Genomic DNA, 6,648 nt, shown 5'->3' with positions numbered 1-6,648 from the left:
ACCCGCTTCCTTTAAATTTCCCACCCCCCCCCCCCCACTGTACCTGCTGCAAAAAGGGAAAAACTCTTCTTCATAAATCTAAACTTTCTGTGGATAACACGTTACAAAACACAGTAGAGGAGAAAAATTGGAACAGAAGTACTGCACACTAAAGGGAAGCAGACAAGCTTACAGTTGCAGAATCCTTGTTTAACAAATTAGCCAAAAGTGAATACACCACCAAATGACAAAAATCAGAGAAGAAAGACTGCAAAGTGAGAATCAGGAGAAATATGGAGCTGCAGAGGGAGTGCAGTTCATCTCCTCCCACACACCTCTGAACTCTCCGTTGAAACACTGTAGCTCAGCCCAGGTACACCTGTTCTCTAGAAACTGGGTGGCCTTTGTAATAGCCAGTTCCAATAACAAAAGTGCAGGTTGCTTGGTGAGAGTCGGGGAAACAGAACTGCAGAGAGATGCAGGTCATCTCCTCCTGCATGCCTCTGACTGCTCAGAATTAACTCCAAGAAATTAGGAAGAAATGTATAATCCATCAGATGACCAGAAAGCACTGCAGAGACACAAGAAAAATATATCTTCCCCAAGGGAAAAGAACAACCTTTCATCATCCACAGACAGTACAATGGAACTCGTGGAAATGTAGGTAAAGACTTTGGAATAGTCATAGTGACAAAACTAATCAAGATGCAAGAGAAGAGAGACAATGAACTCCAGAAGATGCAAGAGAAAAAGAGACAATGGCTCCAGGAGATGAGGAAGTTCTTCCACAATTTGAAGAAGAAATATATACCATAAAAAAAAAAAAAGAATCAAATGGAGCTGTTAGAGATGAAGGCTATAATACAGGAAATCAAAACCTCCCTGGAAAGTATCAAAAGCAGATTAGACCATGCAGAAGAGACTGAATCTCAGAGGTAGAAGACAAAACCACTGACCTAGGGACCAGCAGTTAGTGTAATGGCTATGTTGCTGGACTCCCATGTAGTTGACCGCGGTTCGAGTCCTGGACCCGGTGGCTTAAACTCACGCCGGGTGTGTGTGTGCATGAGTGCCCAAGATCCCAAGAGGAGAATGGAGGAGAAGAGATTGTGGTGTGGCCATCCCCCCAGGGGGTGATTTTTCACTTTCTGTCTCTCTGTCTCTCTGGCGAGTGTACACGCCCTGTAGAAAAAACCTCTCCCCTCCCCCCAAAAAATGAAAAAATATCTGACCTAGAAAAAAAATCACCTCTAAAGACTGAGAAAGTAATCCCCCAAAATGAGAATAATATATAAGAAATACTAGATAATATTAAACTCCCAGACATCCAGATAATTACCTTCTGGTATCCGACAAGGTAAAGAAACGTAATGGCATTGATATTCTTTTCTAATCCTAGAAGAAAACTTTCCAAACCTAGGCAGGCATTCAGATATCCAGAATGAGAAATACAAAGGACCGTAAACAGAATCAACCCAAGATTTTCCCCAAGGCACATCATAGCTGGATTGGCCAAAATCACAGACAAAGCAAGATACTAAAATTGGTAAGAGAAACGTCAAGTTACTTCCAAAGCTTACACCATCAGGGTAACACTGGACCTCTCACCAGAAACAATGCGAGCAAGGAAAGAATGGGAAACTATATTCAAAGTGTTAAATGAAAAACAATTTCAACCAAGAATACTATACCTGGCAAGATTATCCTTCATATGGGTAGAAAAGATCAAAACATTCTTAGATAAACAAAACCCAAAAGAATTTGCCAATACCAGACCAGTTCTTCAAGAAGTTTTGAAGAGAGTGCTATAACAGGAAGACTAAAGACAGACGGACAGAAATAAGAGAATAAGAAAAAGACAACCATGAAAATGACCAACTTAATGGTAGGGACAAGTCTGGAAATATCAGTTCCAGGATGTAAACGGGAAGTTCGAACCACAGTAACGCTGCAAATTCAACAGAAAAGAAGATTAATTACATGAGACCTAGCTGGTGAAATAAAATTTTATGACTTTCGATGAAAACATTACTGATTCTCTTCTATCCTTTGATTTCTAGAGTAAGATTTTTATTTTCTTTTGAGCTGTTGAAAGGTTCAGCAATTGTTAAAAAAAAATTTTTTTTTGAAATTGAAACAAACTTTTCTTCCTTCCTGACCTCTCTAGAATTAGAAAATGTGTGTGAGCATTCTTATTTTGTGGCAGAAAGGTTAATTGTGTAAGTTCAATAATATCTGTTGCCTTGCATCAGAAATTGGAAATACTGGTTAGAGCCAGGGCGTTGACTGGAATGTCATATTTGAAGATATGACCAGAAAGCTAAGGAACTAAGGTAGACCTAAGAAAGCCAACAGAAACTCTTGGAAAGATTGTCTGGTACCATAAACAGTTCTGCCTGCCAGGTAAGTAAAGAATTCCACTTCCTCGGGAACCAGCAGTTAGTGTAATGGCTATGTCACTGGACTCCCGCGTAGTCGACCACGGTTCGCATCCCGGACCCGGTGGCTTAAAACTCACGCCAGGCACGTGTGTGTCCGTGCCCAAAATCCCGAGAGGAGAATGGAGGAGAAGGGATTGCGGCGTGACCATCCCCCCTGGGGGGTGATTTCTCCCTTTCTGTCTCTATGTCTCTCTCTGTCTGTCTGGCGAGCACATGTGCCCTATAGCAAAAACCTCTCCAAAAAAAAAAAGAAAGAAAATAATTCCACTTCCTGACAGCCAGAAAAAACTTCAATTACAGGTACTTGAAGACACAGTCAGTTGGTGAATTTTTGACGTGGCTCAGCAGACTGGAGGAGCTTTTTAAAGAGTCTAATCTGAAGTTCCTTATAAAAGTATCCAGCAAAGCCAACTAAATCAGTTAGTATTCTTAGGGGACTTGTGTAAGTAACAGACCAAATTGAGACAAATTTTTTTTTTCTTCCAAAGAAGTTAGTTTATGCTTCTCTGTAGTAAAAGGAAGAATGAAGAGAGAAAAAAAAGTTTCAGAAGAAAATTACGTGCACTTGTTGCTAGATTGTAGCTTTGTCCATATACATTGCTTGACTTTTTAGTATCTTCCTACTGTTTGACCAGAATCCTAACCTTTTTCCTGGCTTTAAGTCTTAAGCAAATTATCTTAACATTTTTAAAATTTTGATTTATTAAAGCTAAAACTGCTTTTCTTGAAATTAAAATAAATAAATAAATAGCATACCTACATATTGGCTGCACTCAGCTATATAGCCTCAGCTAGGTGCTGCTTCATAGTATGTTCATTCTTACTGAGTTTTATGCCTAAAGTCAGATATCTGTTTATAAATATGTTTATATGAACTGCACTTACTATTGAAATTATTTAATTTAATTAAGATCTTTTGTGAATCAATAAAATTTGGAGGAAAAAAAACAAAAAAAAAGAAAGCAACTGTAGATACCAGAGACAGTGTGGGAGGAGGGTGGGAAATGGCAGAGAGTGAGAGAGAGGGAATCAAGGTGGGGGGGGAAGGGGAGAAGTAAAATATATAAGAAACAAGAAATGGAAAATGTATTTGTTGAAGACAAAATGTGTGGTAATGTCTTTGATTGAGCCAATATATAGTATATTCTGGATGGAAAAACTCATTTTGTATGCTACAATGATAGACAGTGAATGAATGTAAAATAAATAAATTTAAAATAAAAATATTTTTAAAATGAAATAAAATAATTTCCTTTTAATCAAAAAAGAAAAAAGAATGACCATCCTGGGCCAGCCAGGTGATATGGTGGTTATGGTGGTTGGTTCCCACATGGCCCATTGCAAGGCCCGAGTCTAGGACCTGGTGATTTGAAAAACACGCCAGACATGTGTGTGCGTGCCCAAATCCTGAGAGGAGAAAGAACTACAGAGTGGTCATCCCCCCACTTTCCCTGGAGGTGATTTCTCTCTCTTTCTGGTGAGCTCATGCACCCTGTACCAAATTAGAAGAAGAAGAAGGAGAAGGAGAAGAAGGAAGAAGAAGAAGGAAGAAGGAGAAGGAAGAAGAAGGAGAAGAAGGAAGAAGAAGGAGAAGAAGGAAGAAGAAGGAAGAAGGAGAAGAAGGAAGAAGAAGAAGGAAGAAGGAGAAGGAAGAAGAAGGAGAAGGAGAAGAAGAAAGAAGAAGGAAGAAGGAGAAGAAGGAAAAAGAAGGAAGAAGGAGAAGAAGGAAGAAGGAGAAGGAGAAGAAGGAAGAAGAGGAGGAGGAGGAGGAGGAGGAAAAGAAGAGCCATCCACAATGGTGACACATGGTGAAGGTCCTGGGTTTGCATCCTGGGACCTCCCTGAGCAGACTGGGCACAGGCATGTGTCTGTAATCCAGACCTGGGACTGGGGGTAGATTATAATGTGAAGGCCTTCTGGAGTGTACCCGAATCTGTCTTTTGCTCACTGTCTCTGTCTCTCTCACAGAAGAAATAAACTTTAGAACAAGAGAAAAGGAATGATGTCCTGAAGGACATGCCCTCAGGGGAGCCCACAGAACCCCGGTGAGCTTGTCCTCAGCAACCTCAGGGCAGAGTACTCAGAGGGATGCTATGGCTGCAAGTAAGGATAAGATGTGCAAAACTAGGAAGACAGCTGCACAGAAAGGGAGGTAATAGGAAGTGTGAGATGGCTTATGGCAAGCCCTGAACAGCGAGGTCTGACGTGTACTGCAGCTCAGTGAGGTGAAGTGTCATGGCTTTGGTCTTGGCAGGAGGGCCGAGAGGATGGGACACAGGGCTGAGCCTTGAGGAGCCTGGCCACAGCTCAGCAGAAAGGAGAGAATCCTGGACAGGGAGCCTGGTTTCAAAGGAGGTGACCTTTTCATGAGGGAGGGGACAGAGCCACACATTCTTAAACCTCAGAAGGGTGGCGTTTTAATGATATGTTTTTGCATTCACTGGTGGAAAGCACCAAACTCCCTCCTGTCTCCTCTAGGCCGACTCAAAAAAAGAAAAGAAAAAAAAAGCAGTCATTTTCAGTTCTCTTCTGTTGTAAGTTTTGCTCAGAAATGAGGTACGTTGCTGGAGTCTGTTATAATCATTGTAAGAGCAATGCTGAACATTTCTGGCATGTCAGGCCCTGTTCTAAACTATACGTATTAACTCATTTAATTCTCAGAACAATTCGTTAAGATAGTTGTAGTATTATACTATGTAGAGACGAGGAAACTGAGGCAAGAATATTATGCCTATGGTCACTGAGTTAGGATGCCAGAACCAGGATTAGGGTTTAGGAGATCTGATTCCCAAGCCTATGTGACAGTGCTTACCAAAAGCCCACCCACCTCCTTCCTGGGCATGTAGTAGCTTCTTTTCAGACCACTTGCGGTTGGGCAGAAAAATGAGACCAGTTCCGTCCAATACTGTGAGTGGAAACATCACATATGACTTCTGGGCTGAGGCAGTGAAAACCCTTGTGTGGTCCTGTTTCTCCCCTCCCCTACTGCAGCTCACAGGGAGGCCCTGGATTGAGATGGTGGAGTCTCAGGATGAAGACTGTCTGAATCCCCACTTAGAAGACAACTGCCTGGAGAGTCACCAGGATGTGCAGTGAACTTTGTATGAACACAAAAATGGAGTTTGTTAAGATTGAAGGGTTAGGAGCCAGCAGGTGGTATGGTGGTTAAGGGGCTGGACTCCCACATGGCTGACCATGGTTTGAGTTACGTACCTAAGCATCTTGCTTTCTCACTTTCCTCTCTCTCTCTGTCTCTCTCTGGCCAAATTAAAAATTAATAATAATGAATAAATAAAATTAAATAATTCTTTTTAAAAAAGATTGAGAGGCTGTTTATTATTGCAGCAAAACCTAGCCTACTCTCACTAATATACTCACCTTTCCTCATCTCCTAGGTTTTCTTTTTTTGTTCAGGCAATAAATATACCAACACTCTACATTCTCCAATATGAAGGATAAACTGGCGCTTACAATAAATGATTTTTCCCACACTTTCATCCTGAAGTTTTTTGGTTTTGTTTTTGTTTTTGCCATAGGGCGGGTGTGCTCACCAGAGAGAGACGGTGAGAGGCAAAGTGAGAAATAACCCTCCTGGGGGGATGACCATGCTGCAATCCCTTCTCCTCCATTCTCCTCCTGGGATTTTGGGCACACTGCTCACATGCACCTGACATGATTTTCAAGTCTCCAGGTCTGGGTCTCAAACCATGGTCGGTCATGTGGGAGTCCCACACTTTAACTACCACAGCACCTGCTGGCCCCCATCATGAAGTTTTCTTCTGGATCCAAGAGGTGCGTGCTTATATGATTGTGTATGCATGTATGTGGTTCTCCTCCTGGGATTTTGGGCACACTGCTCACATGCACCTGACATGATTTTCAAGTCTCCAGGTCTGGGTCTCAAACCATGGTCGGTCATGTGGGAGTCCCACACTTTAACTACCACAGCACCTGCTGGCCCCCATCATGAAGTTTTCTTCTGGATCCAAGAGGTGCGTGCTTATATGATTGTGTATGCATGTATATGGGGTTTCTTTTTTCTTCTTCTTTTTTTTTTTTTTTTGCCCCTTTTTTTCATCCCTCCATCCTTCCCTCTCTTTTTTTTTTTTTGAGAAAAATCTGAAATATAGAACAACATAAAAAAGATAAACATCCTAGCTTCTGCCATCCAGAATTTATAGTTGTTAAATTTTTGCCATATTTGTTTCAGATTTTCTTTCTATAAATT

At 41.4% G+C, this 6,648-nt stretch overlaps 1 long non-coding RNA gene across 1 annotated transcript in view; it reads left to right on the top strand.

Annotated features, from left to right (window-relative positions):
- Nucleotides 1-5,564, top strand: part of LOC102485766 (uncharacterized) — an 11,498-nt gene extending 5,934 nt beyond the window's left edge. The window contains exon 3 of the long non-coding RNA XR_337388.1: nt 5,412-5,564. This is a non-coding gene — a long non-coding RNA (uncharacterized LOC102485766). The remainder of the gene's footprint in view (nt 1-5,411) is intronic.
- Nucleotides 5,565-6,648: the final 1,084 nt, after the last annotated feature.

Source organism: Tupaia chinensis, unplaced genomic scaffold (genome assembly GCF_000334495.1).
Source record: "Tupaia chinensis unplaced genomic scaffold, TupChi_1.0 Scaffold145717_1, whole genome shotgun sequence".
NCBI lineage: Eukaryota > Metazoa > Chordata > Mammalia > Scandentia > Tupaiidae > Tupaia > Tupaia belangeri.
Note: the sequence above shows the minus strand (reverse complement) of the source record. Positions and strands in the feature narration are given on the sequence as shown.